Here is a 19,577-nt window from a genome sequence, read left to right as displayed (position 1 = left end):
TCTAGGATCACCCGTGCATATGGGTCATTCCATATGAAGTGACCGAGAAAATGTGAAAAGTTGCAATCGACCATCACGGATTTGAACCAAATTTGGCTGAAATATTAGTTTAGGTGGAAAAAGAAAAAAATCCAAATTTTGGTGCGATCGGATCACCCCTCGGTCCGTGGTAGCACCCCACGTTTTGGCCGATATGAAAATTATCCTCTCTTTCTTTTATTTTTATCATTGAAACGATTGCACACACACATTTTCGGCCTTCGGCTTTTTTAAAGGAAATCGTTCAGGGAATCCAGAAAAAATATTGTTTTTTTGGCACAGTGTTGCCAGATATCATATTTTCCAATTTTAAAACTAAAAATTGATTTTTCTCAAAATACGTATATTTTGATTTTAAAAATTTTGATTCCATCGTGTTTATCAGACGTTTTTCGATCGAAAAAGCTTAACTCCCCAAGGTAATTTGCGTCGTTCCTGAGATATAGCGGTTTTAAGAAAAAATATTCATTTTTTCATATAAAGTATCAGATAAAATCAGGTGCAGTTTATAAATTTCGCAAAAAAAAAACATTGTTCGATGCCATATAAAGACGTTTTGTGTTGATTTGAACAATATCAAGTATAATAAGGATTAAAAAAATGTGACAGTGTTGCCAGTTCATCAATTATGAGTCTATCGTAATGGACTATTTAGCATAACCTGTTGAACTAAAAAAAAATGTATCTAAAGCCTAAAGTAGTTTTAATTTAGTTTTAGTGCATTTGGCAACATCGACGTAAAATATATTCAGGAAAACATTTGATGAGTGTATTTAAAAGCAACAGTGCTGAAAATATCATTTCGATATAACTACATTCAATGACCCACAGTTAATTTCAGAAGCTGATCCTGAAAATATGGAATATGATTAAATATGAAGTATGATATTCTTTGGAATTAGATAATATTAGATACTACGCATCGTCGCGCAACTGGTAGCTCAGACTTCAGTATTTTTAATTTATATTCCGTGAAAGTCTCTTTAATAAAGACAAATCAATCAATAAATAATTTATATTCGAAGGTTCAATTCCCTATAAAAATTTTTACGGCAGAGTTGCTAAGTATGCTGGTATTTCGCGGAAACGCAAACAATAGGTGCGGGGATGCTTAGTATTGCGTTTACTCTTACTGTGAATGCATCACCCCTATGAGGGGATCGCAGAATAATAGATCATGTTATTTATTGTCCCGGGCAGAGAAGTGAAGAACAGTGTTGAGTATTGTGTTGTCTATTGATGTGATTGCATATGGTATGAGTTTTTATTTGTTCTTCGTGGCGAAGAATGAACTAAAATTTCTGAGTGAAATGGATTAGTGGCGTTTGCTCCCTAGAGGGGTGATAACTACTTTTCTTAGGCTTTTTTTTGCATGGAAAAGAGATCGATTGTACGCGAAGGTTAATTCCGATAAATCAAATCGATTGTTCGATCAATTATAGATGACTCCCAGATCGACAATGTATAGTATCATATTAAGGATCGGTATATTCGCCTAACTCCATTCATATTCACTCCTCTTTGCTGAAGCGAATCGAGAAAGATGCAACAAACGGATAGTCGTGATCAAGCACGCAACCCCATCACCAGTGGGAAGCCATGCGCAAGTTGCTTGACATGGATATTCGTTGCCGTTCGTCACAGTCTTGACCGCAAGCGAATGAATGAATGGCGAATGGTGAAGAATGCTGGTGGGTGATCGAAGTGGCTGCTGTCGTCGCTGACAAGCAAACACACAAACTAAAGCGACTGTCGTTCGCTGCGATTAACCATGGAGTAGCAATCATGAATTGTGTTGCCATCTATGCTCATAATCATGCAGTGTTGCCAACCCTAGTAGCATATATGTTTTAGAAGAGTCGAAATAACTCCTATATGACCAAATTTGGTCATATAAAAGTCATAAAAACTGATGTAGAACATGTGTGCTAGTGGGGAAATGTGCTCGATATGTTTGATGTTATCTATTTACGAAAGCTTTCGTGTAAATTAGATTTTTACAATAAAAATGACATGTGTGGCAACACTTCCATCTACAACATAGTTGAAATGAATAAAATGACAATTGAAATGAATTTCACAATAGATATATTTTATATTTTAACAATTTATCCTCATCTTTTCCAATAAAACATTTTTTTTATTGCTAACTATCAAACTAACAATAACTGTCAATTATTGGGTCATTTTGTCAGATGGGACCATAAACAAGAAAACACAGACAAACAGACGTAACATTGGCAAAATTTCCATCGACCACGATTTAAACCTTTATAGTTGTAGCTTTCACAACCAGGTGCGCGCATCGTTTTTCTAAGCATTTTCCGTTTCACACTAATGCATTCTGTTGACGATATTGCACAATGCAGTGTATCGTGAAACATTTACACCAGGTGATGGTAGTGTAAACTAGGCGATGGATTTTCACGAAAATTGTTCTAGGTGTTACGTCTGTTTGTCTGTGAAGAAAAGGTCAACAACAAGGTCGTTAGAGAAGATGTGTATTGTTTTTATCTTGCTTACACATCTTGCAACACACATGGTGCGATTTTTCAGAATAACCTGTACATTGCCAAACACTTGAAGGTTAGGTTTCATGGTATAATAAAAAAGATAAACTGGCAACACTGTCACATTTTTTAATCCTTATTATACTTGATTTTGTTCAAATCAACACAAAACGTCTTTATATGGCATCGAACAATGTTTTTTTTTTTTTTTTGCGAAATTTATAAACTGCTCCTGATTTTATCTGAAACTTTATATGAAAAAAATGAATATTTTTTCTTAAAACCGCTATATCTCAGGAACGACGCAAATTACCTTGGGGAGTTAAGCTTTTTCGATCGAAAAACGTCTGATAAACACAATGGAATCAAAATTTTTAAAATCAAAATATACGTATTTTGAGATAATTCGATTTTTAGTTTTAAAATTGAAAAATATGATATCTGGCAACACTGTATCAAAAAAAAATATTTTTTCTGGATTCCCTGAACGATTTCCTTTAAAAAAGCCGAAGGTCGAAAATGTGTATGTGCAATCGTTTCAATGATAAAAATAAAAGAAAGAGAGGATAATTTTCATATCGGCCAAAACGAGGGGTGCTGCCACGGGCCGAGGGGTGATCCGATCGGCACCAAAATTTGGATTTTTTCTTTTTCCACCTAAAGAAATGTTTCAGCCAAATTTGGTTCAAATCCGTGATGGTCGATTGCAACTTTTCACATTTTCTCGATCACTTCATATTTTTTTTTTTTTTTTCCTTCTAAACCATAGGGGGATAATCTGCACAACAGACACCCTAACAGAAGGTTAGGGTAGTGTAGGTCTGACAGGCCGTCTTCTACAACAAAAGTAAAATCCAGGACTACTCTCTCCTCGTACCCACTAAACCATTCCTATGGTCGCCAAACCCTACGTCTCTCCGGAACCACCAAGAAGGTATTGCTTCAGAGAGGGGCTAGTGCACATCGCACCCACAAGGTTAGCTGCGTAGCCTGCAGCAACGAACATCGATGGCTCGCTTTGGAGAGTCCATCACGATAGCATGCTGGCGCTTAGCCAGTTTCCCGAGTGGTCCTCGCCACTCCCTTTGTCCTCGGAAGGCGGGCAGGGTCAACCCCGCCCGCGCCCTACTGCTGAGCGGACATCAAGAACTGATGCCCACGTGCAACCCGATCTGACCTGCCCGCAAAGGAAGGGTATCACTACCCTTCAGGCCCTATCAGATGCACCCGTAGGTTGCAGACAGCAGGATCTCACCTACCCCGACCCTTGCCGGGGACCCCTTTCCAACCGCGGGCTCGGATCCAACCCAGTAGACCGACGCCACGACAGCACCGCTACCGGGACTTCCTCTCCGCGGCCACTTAATCGTTGTAAGGGTCGATCTCGACCGCAGGGCACCGGTATGACCTACGAAGCCGACTCCGAACCCCTGGACCACCTCTTGTACTGCATCTGGACTAGCCATTCTCCGAGTCCACGCGCCACCTCCTCTGTAGCTCCCAGACGATGTGGGTAATAGCCGTTGAAACGGCGTTCCAGCCAAACTCATCCCTACACATCCTCTGGACCAAGTTGTCCGGAGTTGTGTCCTCCCCGCATGTGGCAAGCATGCGGTCACGCATTGTGCGAAAACGCGGGCACACGAACAAAACGTGTTCCGCCGTTTCCTCTAAACCATTGCACACTGGGCATTCGGGAGAATCCGCATGCCCGAAACGGTGTAGATACTGTCGGAAGCAACCATGTCCTGTAAGGACCTGTGTCAGGTGGAATGTGACTTCCCCATGGCGCCTATTAATCCAACTATCTACCCTCGGTATCAACCTATAGGTCCACCTTCCTTTGGTGGAACTGTCCCACGCGCGCTGCCATTTGACCATAGAGGCCATCCTGACAGTCCTGCGTATGCCTCTTGTGCCGCGCATTTCGAAGCACTCCATGTCCTCACTGATAAGAATGCTGATAGGCACCATACCAGTAATGACGCAGAGAGCGTCGTGTGACACGGTACGGTACGCGCTCGCAACCCTCAGGCACATAAGCCTGTAAGTACTTTCCAGCTTCCGTCGGTAGCATTTAGTACTTAGCGCGGTGCCCCACGCCGGGCCGCCATACCTAAGTATGGACGTAGCAACACTAGCCAGAAGCTTGCGCTTACTGGCGTACACCGCAGAGCTATTGGACATCATCCGGGACAGTGCCGCAATGGCTGTGGAGGCTCTTTTACAGGCATAATCGACGTGGCTACCGAAGGTAAGCTTATCGTCGATCATCACGCCCAAGTGTTTGACGGAGCGCTTTGACAGGATAGTACAGTCCCCTACACTGATCTCCGTCTGCTGCTCCGACTTCAGGTTGTTAACAACCGTCACCTCTGTCTTGTGGTGAGCCAGCTCCAGTTTCCTGGACCGCATCCACGCCTCCACAACCTTGATCGAGTGGTTGGTAGTCAACTTTACCTCCTCGATCGTTTCACCGTAGACTTCGAGCGTAATGTCGTCGGCAAATCCGACAATCACCACTCCCACTGGATACTCTAACCTCAACACCTCGTCGTACATGACATTCCATAACACCGGACCCAGGATGGAACCTTGCGGGACTCCTGAGGTTATGTGAAAGCACTTCCGACCCACCTCCGTGTCGTATACTAGTACGCGATTCTGAAAGTAACTTCCGAGAATCTTGTACAAGTACTCCGGTATCCCCAGACGCAAGAGCGCATCGGCAATAGCAGCCCAACTGGCGCTATTAAATGCATTCCTTACATCCAGAGTCACTACCCCGCAGAAGCGAATTCCCCTCCTCTTAGGCTCGAGTGCTTTCTCGGCGGTTTTTGTAACCGACAAGATAGCGTCTACGGTGGACCTCCCCTTCCGGAAGCCGTACTGGTTACTTGAAAGACCATTTTCGCCCTCGGTGAACCGCAACATTCTATTGAGGATGATCTTTTCGAGCACCTTCCCCGCCGTGTCAATCAAGCATATTGGTCTATATGCCGACGGGTCTCCGGGTGGTTTCCCCGCCTTTGGCAATAGTACCAGGCTCTGCCTCTTCCAAGCTTCTGGGAAAACTCCCTCGTCCAGGCATTTCTGCATAGCAGACCTGAACATCTCGGGAGCTTCTGCAATAGCTACTTTTAAGGCCAGGTTCGGAACTCCGTCCGGACCTGGGGCCTTACCTACGCTAAGGGACTTAGCTATCCCCGCAAGTTCCACATCGGTGACCCTCTCCTCATCGCCAGCCCCAGTCCCCGGCTGTCCTACGAAAGGAGGCCAAGGACTAGGATCATGACGCGGAAAAAGTCCTCCAATGATCCCCTCCAACATCTCTGGAGATTGCTCTGTAGGAGCCATCACACCTCTCGTCTTGGCCATAACGATCCTGTAGGCGTCACCCCACGGGTTCGTATTGGCACTCTGACAGAGACCCTCAAAGCAGGCCTTTTTGCTTGCTCTTATCTCGGTCTTAAGCGCGGCTTTTGCAGCGGCGAACACCACCCGCCGTTCGTTTCGCTCTTCCTCTGATCGTGCTCGCTGCATCCGCCGCCTAGCCCGTAGGCAGGCGCGGCGCAGGTCCGCAATCGCGTCGGTCCACCAGTAAGCCGGTGGCCTCCCATTTCTAGGGTGGACTCGCCTAGGCATGGTCGCATCACACGCACGTGAGAGCACCGCTACCAGCTCGTCGCCGTCTAAACCGATTAATGTCGAATTCGTTTTTGAACCTGGGTTGGAACTGGATTGGCGGAAAATGTGTAAACAAACAAACGTCAAACTAACTCAAACAAACTTTAGTACAAGCGAAACCGAAGTCGGGTTGGGGTTGAAACTGTGAACTCATCCAGTTCCAACCCAGGTTGGAACTGAATCAAAAACGAAAACGACATAAGTTTCGCTCACGGCGGAGCGCCTCCCTAAATACCCCTTCGTCGAAGTATGATGTCTTCCACCTGCGAGGGCTTGGCCTTGGCCTAGCCGCCTCTTCTTCTATCCGCTGTCTGCTGTTATTGTAGTCGATACTGTAGCGAACCGCCAGGTGGTCGCTGTGAGTGTAGCCATCATCTACTCTCCAGTTCGAACTACTTGTTAGGCCAGGACTACAAAAGGTCACGTCAATAATTGACTCCGCTCCGTCGGTCACTTCATATGGAATGACCCATATGCACGGGTGATCCTAGATATTGAGGTTTGATGGTAATGGTAACTACAGTTTTATATTTTTTGACAAATCTCCTTAGTCATGCGAAGTGGTAAAAAATATAAAAGTTTATAGTTTTGTCATTGCCTGCATGGTAAAAATTATTTTCGATCAGCCATGCATCGACTTAAATGGAAGTTTCAGTGTATTACAAAAGCCAATGTTCTTCTCAAACAGCATCAAATTGGGCAAAGAATTAAAATTTGTGAACGAAAGCCAATGTTTATCTAACCCGTGTATTGCAGGGGATCCACAAGCGGCAAGGTAGGCCTAATGCTCATCTTTTGCGAGTGTGGTAGTGTCGACTGGCAGCGCGACCTGGAGCCTGGTCGAATCCTGAAGGCCCGCTCGATGCATGTTAGGTAGGCGTAGTTTGTTCGAGTTTGACGTGCCTACACCCTCCCTGGTGTATTGGGCTCATAATAATCGAAACAGGTTACGATGAGCGTGTACTGCGTCAGCGTGATGAGCATTAGCTACACTGAAAATATTCGACACGCCTCATTTATGTTCTTTTACACGTTAATTTATCGTTTAAAAGAGCAAGCTATATTAACGTGTAATTCTTTTGAATCAGGTGTTGAATAGTTTAGGTTCTAAACCACTGTCTTTTACACATGATTTGATCGTGTTTGACAGTGTGTTTATGTATCGATAATGGAAATGGTTCGCCTATAACTTAGTTTACATCACCAGATTCGCCCGTGTGAAGTATGTCTTAACATGCTTCATTTTTTGGAGAACAGGAACCCGAATTATTATTATTCTTTTTTAACTTTATTAAAGAGACTTTCAGCCCGTGGCTGGTTCATCTCTGTTTAGGAACCCGAAGCTGGGTGCCTGTTACTGATATTCTCAAGAAAATTGACATTAAATATGCCAAATTAACGTGTCTTACACATGATTTCAAAAAGTGTATCTACGACTGGTTTTACACGTTAAATTCAATTGTTTTCCAACTAGTGAAAATTCATGTGTGAAACGTGTAGTTCGAACGTGTGGAATATTTTCAGTGTAATTCCTAAAGAAGGTTAAATGGCAGATGACATACACTTTTCGGGGAAACGGTACATTCGGGGAGAAAACTTTCGGGGACACTTCATTCGGGGAACTGGTTTTCGGGGAAATGTCGTACAATCTACTTCTGCAAATTAAAAAGATTTGTTTGCAATTTCTTAAATAATGTGAACCATTTTCATTTTTATATGTATCTTTGAAAGAATCTTTAGGAACAAAACACTGTTAAAATCATATTTGTCTAAAAGTCCTTGCGAATTCACAGAAAACACGTTTCCTTGTTAGTCAGGTTCCGTGACCATTGTGCATTGTTATCAATAATTGTAGGTTCTATGGCGGATATAAGAACTTCTTTAAAAAGGACTTTGTAACGAACGCGAATCAATCAATTTGCATTTCAAACTCAAGTTGTCATTTTCCTTAAGTTATACAGCGCACCGCATGGCATATTGTTAGTTGCAATATGCGCATAGTTGATAATTCTCTGCTACCCAAGACAATTACGTCATAAACTAATCTTCTACGAAGGACCAAGAAAGAGACCCATAAATTGTAATGAAAATAGTGACGCACCGATAGTGGCGGCGATAACAAAGTAGAGATAATAAGAAAGGGACCCAAAAGATAATGAGTCAAATCAGGTAGAATGTATTGTACATTCATTCATATATATAAGGCTTAGCATTAGTAATAAAGTTAGTTCTAGACCACAGTTCTACAGTGTATGTTTTCTACATCCGAAAACCGTAAAGCTCCGGTGTCACATTTTGGTGGCTCCAGAGAGGAAAGTACTCGCGACGTTGTGTTGAAATTGTGCAGTGATACCGGCGCGCGGAGATCAACTAGAATAAGTGGAAAGGACTCCGACAATATAAAAAGTTGTCGTAATAAATAGCTACAGTGATTGATTTTGTAACGTGGTTTACTGTCGCCAGGAGTGCAGTCTGAGTGTTGTGCATTGTCACAAAATTTAACTGTTACAAATCTTGAGCCAATAGTGGCAAACATTCGAAAGTTGTGAATAGATATTCACGAATCGTGTCTAAAATACCTTGTGTGTTGAATATTAAAACCCAGAGTGGTAATTCAAGTGAAACTAGGACATTGGACATTTTTGAAAATAGTGAAACTGCAGTGTGTGAATTAACAAAAAGGTTTGGAAATACCTTTAGAAGCTGTCATCAGAAGTGAACGCGCAGATCCGGCAAAAGGAAACAGAGAAGCAAAGTAGCAGCAAACAACCAGGTGAGAGTAAAGTGAACATTTGCGATGGCAAAATCAAAAGCTATGTTCCAATTCGTGGAAAATAAGAACGGAAACTGCCGTTTATGCAAGGAAGCTGACACCAAGGATAATATGGTGTCTTGTGACGATTGTGATAGGTGGTTCCACCTTAGTTGTGTGCACCTTAAGCATACGCCGTCACAAGAAGAGCGATTCCTTTGCGCCAAATGCGAATATCTGGAAATCGAACGAGCGACATTATTGGACGTAAAAGTGAAGTTTGATTTAGCGAACCAGCTAAATGAATCGCTGAAAATTCAACAAGATGTGGCAAACAGACGTCAGTCTGAAGGTTCTTTAAATGCGACGAGGCAAGCATTAATCAAGCTTCCAAAATTTAGTGGAGAGGCTCGTGAATGGCCGAAATTCAAAAGCATTTTTAAGGACACATCTGCCGAAGGTAGATTTACCAATCTCGAAAATTTATCAAGATTGGAAGAAGCTCTGTATGGCCAAGCTGCCAAGAGCGTGTCAAATTTGATGATAGGGGCTGCTAATGTTCCTAGAATAATGCAACGGCTTGAAGAAATTTATGGGAGACCGGAGGCTATTTATCAGCAATTATTGAACGAGCTGATAAAAACATTGAATCAACCCAAACTCCATACTATCGATATTGCTAACGCATTGGACGATTTGGTTGTGACAATGGAAACATTGGCCAAGCCAGAATTCCTTCATGATTATCGGTTAATTACTGACATAGTAACAAAGCTACCATTTAGTATGCAGATAACATGGACAGAAGCGCTTCAAAGAAATGTCAGTCAGCCAACTCTCCATGATTTGAATAAGTGGCTGCAAACTCACGCAACGACATTACGGAGATTAGCACCACCTGCAAGAAAGGAACAAAAGCCCAGAATCAATATTCATAACAATCCTTCAAAAATGCAGTGCAACATTTGTAAGCATGAGCATCAAACGTTCAAGTGCAACATATTGAAAAACCTCAATGTTGAGCAAAGGCAACAACGAATTCAACAATTGAAACTGTGTTTTTCTTGCCTGAACAAAGGACACGGTAGTAAGTTTTGCAGAAGCAAGCGAGAATGCAAAATAGACGGTTGCAAGGGAATGCACAATCGTTTATTGCATAAAGCAGCCGTCGAGAAACCCAAGGAAAATCAAAATCTGGAGAAGGACAAAACTAACAATAATCATCATGGAAGTCGAAAATCAACGGTATATTATCAAATAGTACCAGTAACGTTGCAGAATGGAAACCTCTCTTTGGAAACATTCGCTTTCCTTGATCCCGGCTCGTCATTAAGCCTTTTGGATCAATCGGTAGCGGATAAACTTGGGCTCCATGGACGGTCAGAACCACTGGAATTAACCTGGACGCAGAACGTTTCAAAGGAATCACCTAGCCGAAGAGTACAGCTGTGGATACGCGGACATGGAGGAAAAACTTATTCAATGAAGGATGTCAGGACCATCGAGGACATTGAACTTCCAACGCAAACATTGGATATTAAACACATGAAGAAGGAGTTCACTTATTTAGCTGATGTTCCAGTTCAGGGATACGTCAACGCCAAGCCCACGATTTTAATTGGTATGGAGCACGCTCATTTGTTGTTGACGACCGACAGAAGGATAAGTGACGAGAACTCGCCGATGGCAGCGCGTACCAAACTAGGATGGTTGATTTTCGGTAAGGTATATAGAGGTGAGCCTTCATATTCTTTTTGCATTAGAGAGCATGAAAGTACAGATTTAAGAGCAATTTTTGAAAATTATTGTTCTACTGAAAACTTTGGAGTCAACGTCGTTAATAAATTACCAAAATCAGCAGAAGTAGAAAGAGCTGAATCAATTATTAAAAATACAATTAAATATGAAAACGGACATTACTCAATAGGATTATTGTGGAAAACTGAAAGCATGAGTTTCCCTCCAAGTTTTAATAATGCTTTCAAACGTTTGGAAATATTGGAGAAGACATTAGCTAGGAAACCAGAGCTAAGAAAATGGGCAATTGAGTCATTTGAAGGATTTGTTAAAAAGGGTTATGCCCGTAAGCTTAGCCCACGTGAGCTACTACAGGAACATCCAAACACCTATTATTTGCCTCATTTTATTGTGACAAATAAAAACAAAGTCCCACCTAAATCAAGAATTGTTTTTGATGCAGCTGCAGCAGTAGAAGGAGTATCTTTTAACTCAGCACTGCTTTCCGGTCCTGACACAGTAAAATCTTTGTTCGGTGTTTTGCTAAGATTCAGAGAGTTCAAAATCGCTGTTACAGGGGATATACAAGAAATGTTTCAGCAAATAAAAATTGTTATGGAAGATCAGCCTGCACAAAGATACCTTTGGAGACAATGTGAGGCCGATAGGGATCCGAGCGTATATGTGATGGAATCAATGATTTTTGGATCAACGTGTTCTCCTGCTTGTGCTCAAGCAGTGAAAAATTATAATGCACAGCTTTTTAAGGATGATTTTCCAAAGGCTTCTGAGGCTTCTGAAAATAACCTTTATGTTGATGATTATTTGGATAGCTTTGATGAAATTAAAGAAGCATCTGAAGTTGTTCAGGGTGTTATAAATATTCAACAGTATGCTGGATTTCATCTAAGAAATTTTATTACAAATTCGCAACAGCTTGCCAACGTTATTCCTTCAGAAAGACTTCATGTTTCAGAAATAAAATGGTTCGAGAATAAAGAAATACCAACTGATAAAGTATTGGGTATCTATTGGAATACAACAACTGATTTGATCGAATTTCAATTAAAACTTGATCGATTGGAATTCACAAGGTTGATTACAAAGAGAGAAACTCTCTCGTTTGTAATGAGTATTTACGATCCCTTAGGGTTAATTTCGAACTTCACAATTCATGGTAGAATTCTTTTACAAAAATGGCATAAAGAATCTTCTGATTGGGATAGCCAGTTACCAGATAGTTTATCAAATTTTTGGAACTCTTGGATAGATATGCTTAAACTTGTCACCCATTTTAAGATTCCAAGATGTATGACCTTGAAAAATGCATTGTTTTATGAGTTGCATATGTTCGGAGATGCTTCGGAAAATGCTTTTGCTGCCGTTGTGTATCTGAGAAGTGTTACTGCAAATGGCACTGATGTGAATATAGTGTCAGCAAAGGCAAGAGTTTCACCGAATAAAATGTTATCCATACCACGATTAGAGTTGCAAGCAGCAATATTAGGGATAAGATTGTTGAATACCGTAAAGAAAGAATTAAGAATTTCGATTTCAAAATGCGTCATGTGGTCAGACAGTCAAACTGTCCTAGCCTGGATTAATAGTCAGCATAGGCGGTATAAGCAATTCGTAGCTCATCGAGTTGCTGAAATCTTAGAAACAACTTCAATGGATCAATGGAGATATATAAAATCATCATTAAACCCTGCTGATGAAGGTACAAAAATTAAAAAGGGAGCATCATTATGGCTCAATGGACCATCGTTTTTAAGAAAATCAGAAAGTTATTGGCCAAACTGGACAGTAAGTATGGAAACTGATGAAGAGCTGAGAAACTATGTAAACATTCATCAAAGAATACATCCTTACTCTTTTATTCAGGACGATTATTTTTCGGACTGGTGGCGTTTGGTTAAGCGAACTCTAATAATAAAAAAGTTTACCGATTGGATTAAAAATAAAACAGATTTTGATCGTAGCACTAATTATGATGATGTAAAATGGGTTGAAAACGCGATATTCAAAAAAGCTCAATGGGATTGTTTCGCAGAGGAAGTAACATTACTGAAAGAAGGTAAAGAAATTGAAAAATCCAGCAACTTACGAAAATTGAGTCCAATGCTTGATAATCATGGAGTACTCAGAGCAAGAGGAAGATTGGAACACGCAAGAAGCATACCCGAATCAGCAAGAAAGCCAATTATATTACCATATGAACATAATATTTCTTTTTTAATTGTAAAGACATATCATGAACGGTATTTGCATCAGAATGACAATGTCGTGATTGCAGCTATTCTTCAAAAGTTTTGGATTATTAAACAAAGGTCACTTTTGAAAAAGGTCAAGAAATATTGCCAAGAATGCATTATTGTTAACGCAAAACCAGTACCACCCATGATGGCACCCTTACCAGATTATCGGACCGAATCTTTCTTGTATCCATTTACGCATACTGGAGTGGATTACTTTGGTCCATTTGAAGTTGCAGTAAAACGATCAAGAGAAAAACGTTGGGGTGTGATTTTTACATGTATGTCTAGTAGAGCAGTTCACATCGAAATGGCTGAGAAATTAGATACAGATTCTTTTATTGTCTGTTTGCGTAATTTTCAAAACAGAAGAGGAAAAATTAAGCACCTTTACAGCGATAATGGCACCAACTTTGTTGGAGCTGACAATGAATTAAAAGAACTAATTGTGAATATTGATAAAAGAATGAGAAACGGTGATGCGGCAGCATTAGCCTTAAAATGGACATTCAATCCTCCCGCGGCATCCCATTTCGGCGGAGTATGGGAGAGGCTTATTAAAATCATAAAGTTATCGCTATATAAAATGCTGAAGCAGTATGGTAGTCGTTTACCACGACCAGCAATTTTAAGATCTGCTCTGATCCAAGTAGAATTTATTCTAAACTCTCGTCCATTAACACACATACCAGTAGAAGATATCGACGACGAAATAATGACACCATTTCATATTCTAATTGGTCGTGCTGGAGAATATGTACCACCTTATGATCCAACTGCAATTCACTTAGAAAAACATCATTGGAAAAAGGTTCAAAACTATGGGAAATATTTTTGGGATCGGTGGACGAAAGAGTACCTTCCATTATTGTTGAAACGAAATAAATGGACTAATCAAATTGAACCTATTAAAGTTGACGATATTGTTGTAATAACTGATGATAAGGCACCTCCTGGAACATGGCTGAAAGGTCGAGTAATCAGTGTTAGAATGGCTAAAGATGGACAAGTAAGATCTGCTGAAATTAAAACATCTAAAGGTATTTATGAAAGACCAGCCGTCAAAGTGGCAGTTTTAGATGTTCGGAAAATTCAAAAGCCAAAGCCATCTTTAGAAACAAATGATGATTTATTTCAACAAACTCAAAACTTTCAAGGAAGTCATGACACAATTCCACTTTCAGAACCGAAGAAACTAGATTCACCAGATTTAATCCCGAATCAAGATGATCATGAAGAAATGTGCAATCTACGTTCGAATAAAACCATAAGAACAAAAAATCCTAGTAACTTCATATCGTTTATGTTGCTTGTATACATGTTTACATTAATCTTTGGTTTCGAAACTAGAGGATTGATAGCATTTGATTGTGCCAACCCAGAGGTAAACATGACAAGTTACTCGCTTCTTGATGTAGCTTCTTGTATTCCTCAGAAAAGTAATTTGAGTTCAACAGAAATAACAATACAGGTTTTACAAAGGAATGTAAAAAGTTTAACTAAAGTTCTTCAATGTAAGGTAATAATTCGAAGGTCCATAAGACATTGTGGAGCATTTTCGCATACTTCAGATTATCAGTATGGATATTCTTACATCGTCAAAGAGTTCAATTCAGAAGAATGTACAAAGGTACACGCTTTAGGAATTGTATCGCTGACTCATGACAGACAAATTAATGAGCTGAAGTTAAATTCCACTACAAGGGGTGAAACGCTTATTGTAGGTAGCGTGACTGGAAATTCATGCAACGGAGGCACATATAGTACACCATTCTATACATGGACTGGGGCACTAGTTTATTATGAGTACGAGATTGCTCTATACGACTATATTGCAAATATTGACCTTGAAAATGATCAGATATATTTGAAAAATGGTTTAATGTGTTCGTATTCAATTGGAACATGTCTAGATTCCGAAGAAGGTTATTTGACCTGGAATGTAGACTTGAATCAGTCCTGTGAAACAACTGAATTTGAAGTAATTTATGAAGGACTTGTCAATAAAACTACAAGTTTAGAGGGTAATATAAAGCAAACTCATTCAGTGGTTTACAGCACTATTTCAGAAAAGCAAGTATTTTCGATCAAAACACGAGAAGATACTCGCATTTGTGGTTACAACGGATTTACTACTGATCATCCTAGAATTTTAATAATTGAAACAGAGAGTATTAGATCTCCATTTACACGAAAAGCAAACAGTGGAAAAAATTTGGATTTGTTTACTTATTTTAATTCCAAAATTACTCTTGTAGAAAGTTATATTGGTCAATCTTTAAATGATATTTACAATATGGTTATGGCTGAAATGTGTAAGTTAGATAAAGTTCTTTTAGAAACTAAGCTTACACTGGCTAGGCTTAACCCGAATGAATTCGTCAGCAGCATAATGAAGAGAAATGGTTACACAGCAGTAGTCGCTGGCGAAGTTTTGCACGTTTTGGAGTGTAAACCTGTTTACATTACACCAAGATTTACTGAGCAATGTTATCAAGAAATTCCCGTTTTTTACAATAATGTGTCAATGTTTTTAGCTCCAGTTACACGCGTTTTACAAACATTAGGAACAGAAATAGAGTGTACTCCTCTACTTCCTGCCAAATTCAAATTTGGGAGCAGATGGTACACCACAGATGGAAGATTACGAGAAACCACTGCGCCAAGTAAACTATCAACTGATATTGTTACCAGCTGGTCATACACGCCATTGCCAAACTTAATGGAGAGTGGGGTTTATGATTCCAACAGTTTGGTCAAAATGAGGAACATGATATATGAACAAGGTGAAAGACGTGTAGCATCTTCTGTAGTTTATAAAATTTTAGCTGGACAAAATCCTAATACTCAAGGCTTTAGATTTGATGCTTTATTATCTGAGAAAATAATTGATGGTGCAATACATAAGTACTGGAACAAAGTGTTGTCTTGGAGCACATGGTTGGGAAACACTACGTCAACATTCATCGGTATTTACCTATTCGCTCGAGGTTTAAAATTTATTGTTGATACAATCATACATAGTCAGATATTATATGACATCTATGGTTTCAGTTGGAAACTAATAGCATCATTCTGGGACTCATTAACTAATTTTTTGTCGCATAAAAACATTAGAAGGGAGACGGTAAACAAAATGGAAAATAATAGATGTTCAGAAGAGAATCAACAACCAAACAATGAAACAGAAGGAACAGAAATGAACCTGTATAGAGGAAATGTGTATCCAAAATTCAACACAAATGTCTAGTCCTAAGTAAAAAGACAATATTAATATCATTTCATATAATAAGTAATAAATCGCTTATCGACAATTATTATTGTAAATCTAGTAGATTTACGGGGTCCGGAATGTAACGAACGCGAATCAATCAATTTGCATTTCAAACTCAAGTTGTCATTTTCCTTAAGTTATACAGCGCACCGCATGGCATATTGTTAGTTGCAATATGCGCATAGTTGATAATTCTCTGCTACCCAAGACAATTACGTCATAAACTAATCTTCTACGAAGGACCAAGAAAGAGACCCATAAATTGTAATGAAAATAGTGACGCACCGATAGTGGCGGCGATAACAAAGTAGAGATAATAAGAAAGGGACCCAAAAGATAATGAGTCAAATCAGGTAGAATGTATTGTACATTCATTCATATATATAAGGCTTAGCATTAGTAATAAAGTTAGTTCTAGACCACAGTTCTACAGTGTATGTTTTCTACATCCGAAAACCGTAAAGCTCCGGTGTCACAGACTTCATTCGCAAGAACATCTTAACTCAAGTGGTACGGAAAACAGATACAACTTCAGTCAAAGATAGTATTTTATGAAAACGTTAGAAACGATAATCACACTACTACTAATATTATACCAATTCTATTTGTCGGGCTCATGCTAAGTGATTTCATGAAAAACAATCTACCAAAACGTCATAATTCATTCATTTGCATGAGTCATATCAAAGCCGCAAATATATCCAACTTGGCATCAAGTTTGACATCATCAATAAAAAACCGTTTTAAATATTTGAAGGTCACTTGTTTATTTTTAGACATTCATAGTAACTGCTACTATGCCATCAATGATCCATGTCTGTCATGTGATAGACAAGAGCTGGTTCGAACGCTATTCAAATCAAACATCATTCCCACTTTTGAACAGTTATTCTTGTCTCATTAGCAGTACACAATATGTGAATACTCAGCCAACAGGAGTAAACAATCGCATATCTTCGAGGTGTGTAGAGACCAGACGCCAGAGGCAATGAAAATAAAAACAAACATTGTGCCGTGCCACCATGCAACATGTGTTTTGTGCAGTTGTAAATCCTGTGTCGTTTATCTCAGCACTTCAACTTCGCAAAAAAAAAAAACTTAGAACCGCTTTTTTGCCCATAGCACACACAGACGTTTCACCTTTAACACCGATATTCATTCCGAAATCGAAAAATTCTACGTCGCAAATCTCGGTCCACTGGCTGGCATCGAAGCCAATTCTTGCACGCGCGAACCGGTCTTCGATCGAGCCTTATTCATTTCAATAAGTCTCCAAGTCGAAGAATTCTCGTAAACGCCTTCGAATGATGTCATCCGTGACTATCTCCATATTCTCAGGTTGCAGTCAGTCAGTGTGGTGTCTCAGTTCCACCTTACTGCTTGTTGACATACCTAGATGTTGTGCTTGTACATTCGTTTCCTTTTCTGGTGGCCAGCCACCCGTCCGTTCGGAACCTACAGCAAGTCAGAAACGTGATCGCATACTGCCGTTTGAAGTGCGCGCGCGATCGCGATCATTCACTTATCCTACAGTCTAATGAGTCTGTGACTGAGACGGAGCCGCGTGAAGTTAATTGATTAATTGACAGGACTCTGAGTTCGCGGTGATCAACATGATCACGCTTTTTGGCGATCGGAACACCTGTAGATCTGCGCACATGTTAGGGCTTACAGAAGAATTGAAGCTCACACAAAGGGCAACTCTGATAACATCCAAGGCTTAATCCAAGATAACGACGGCGATCGCGCACAACCCTCTGATATCGTTAGAACTAAAATGCACTCACACTGATTCGTTTCAGCAGTCGTTTCGTAGATAATAAGCGAAACTTCAATGTCTCCAACAGCCAGTAGCTAGCAATCCGGTACACGTATCATCTATTTAACACCGATGTGATAAACAATTTCGATATGTTTTTTTTCTCTCTCGACTCACGTTCTAACGTTAGTCACTCTCTCTTTCTGTCTCTCTGTGTTTTTGGCGTTTTTATATTCGGATGGAAGGGGTGAAAACCGCGATCTGATCGCGACCGAAGTTCGCGTTTAACTGATTGGAAGGCGCTCTGGAACGGTTGTGGCGGCAGCGCTGAGAAGTGTGTTCTGGTGATCATTTGACTGCATAGGTGTGTAGCCTCAGCTCAGGTGTTGCCGAGCTGTCTGTGATGGCAAATTGTGATCATTGTTTGTTGTTTGAATCTTATTGGCTATGCTATGCAAGAAGAATAGCAGCAGAAATCCTTGCATAGATTTGTGAAGAAATCCCACATGAAGTCTCCGGAGAACTATCTATCCGAGTTTCTCATCAGAGTTTTGCTAGAATTATTTATTTGGATTGTATGCGTTTTTTCTGCTCGGAACCTCACATGTTCATTTTTCTATGAATTCGTTAAAAAAATTGTTTCTTCAAATTCGAGCCAAGTCTAGATTATCAATAATTCAGAGTTACAGAAAAATATCTCAAGAAATACACTATTATCCCAGCCATAATTATCAAAATTTGTTTTTTTCGGAAATCACAAGAAATTTCGCCAAGTATTTCTCTAAGAATACCACTCGAATATTATCAGGGGCCATACACAAATTACTTCACGCTATTAGGGGGGGGGGAGGTGTATTGCATAACGTGATGACCCATACAAAAAATTTTGAAGTCTCATACAATAAGTGTGACATATTGAGGAGGGGGGTGATTGAAAATGGTCTATTTTTGCGTAATATAAGTCGTGTATCACCCCTCATAGAATTTTACCAAATAATAAGCTTGGTTAAATGGCTAAATTTTGTATTTTTTTTTTTTTCAAGAAATACAAAAACAACATGCCAAATATTTCGGATATGCTGCAACCGGTTCCGGTAGGGAAAGAGATACTGCCCCCACTCGCATAACAGTCCCATCTTTGCTGGGTTTCATATTCATATGGGACGAGTGGGGGCAGTATAGTAGCAGAAAATTCAACAATTTTTACTAGTATTCAACTCAAACAAACTTCATGGTAAGAGCAAAAAACCTGGAATTTCTTGATGAATTCTCCCAGGGACACCTTCTGAAATTCCTCCAGATATTCGGAAACTTGGACGTCTTACGGGTTTCCAATAATGATTGTTTCAGGGCTTTTTCCAAGAAAAGCTTCAGGAATTCCTCCCACGATACCTTCAGATTTTTTTACAGATACTCCTGCAAGGATGCATCGACGAATTCCTCCAGGAATTTTCTAATACAGGTAATCTTCGATATAACGTACCCTCGATATAGCGTACCTTCGATATAGCGAATTCGATATAACGTACATTTTGCTTCGATATAACGTACAACATTGAAAATA

At 40.0% G+C, this 19,577-nt stretch overlaps 1 protein-coding gene across 1 annotated transcript in view; it reads right to left on the bottom strand.

Moving 5' to 3' along the window:
- Positions 1-18,312, bottom strand: part of LOC115266887 (uncharacterized) — a 38,776-nt gene extending 20,464 nt beyond the window's left edge. The window contains exon 1 of the mRNA XM_029873488.2: positions 18,042-18,312. The gene's annotated coding sequence lies outside the window, so the exon portion shown is untranslated. The remainder of the gene's footprint in view (positions 1-18,041) is intronic.
- Positions 18,313-19,577: the final 1,265 nt, after the last annotated feature.

This window comes from Aedes albopictus, chromosome 2 (assembly GCF_035046485.1).
Source record: "Aedes albopictus strain Foshan chromosome 2, AalbF5, whole genome shotgun sequence".
NCBI classification, from domain to species: Eukaryota; Metazoa; Arthropoda; class Insecta; order Diptera; family Culicidae; genus Aedes; species Aedes albopictus.
The sequence above is the reverse complement of the archived record's forward strand: the minus strand, read 5'-3'. Positions and strand labels throughout refer to the sequence as shown.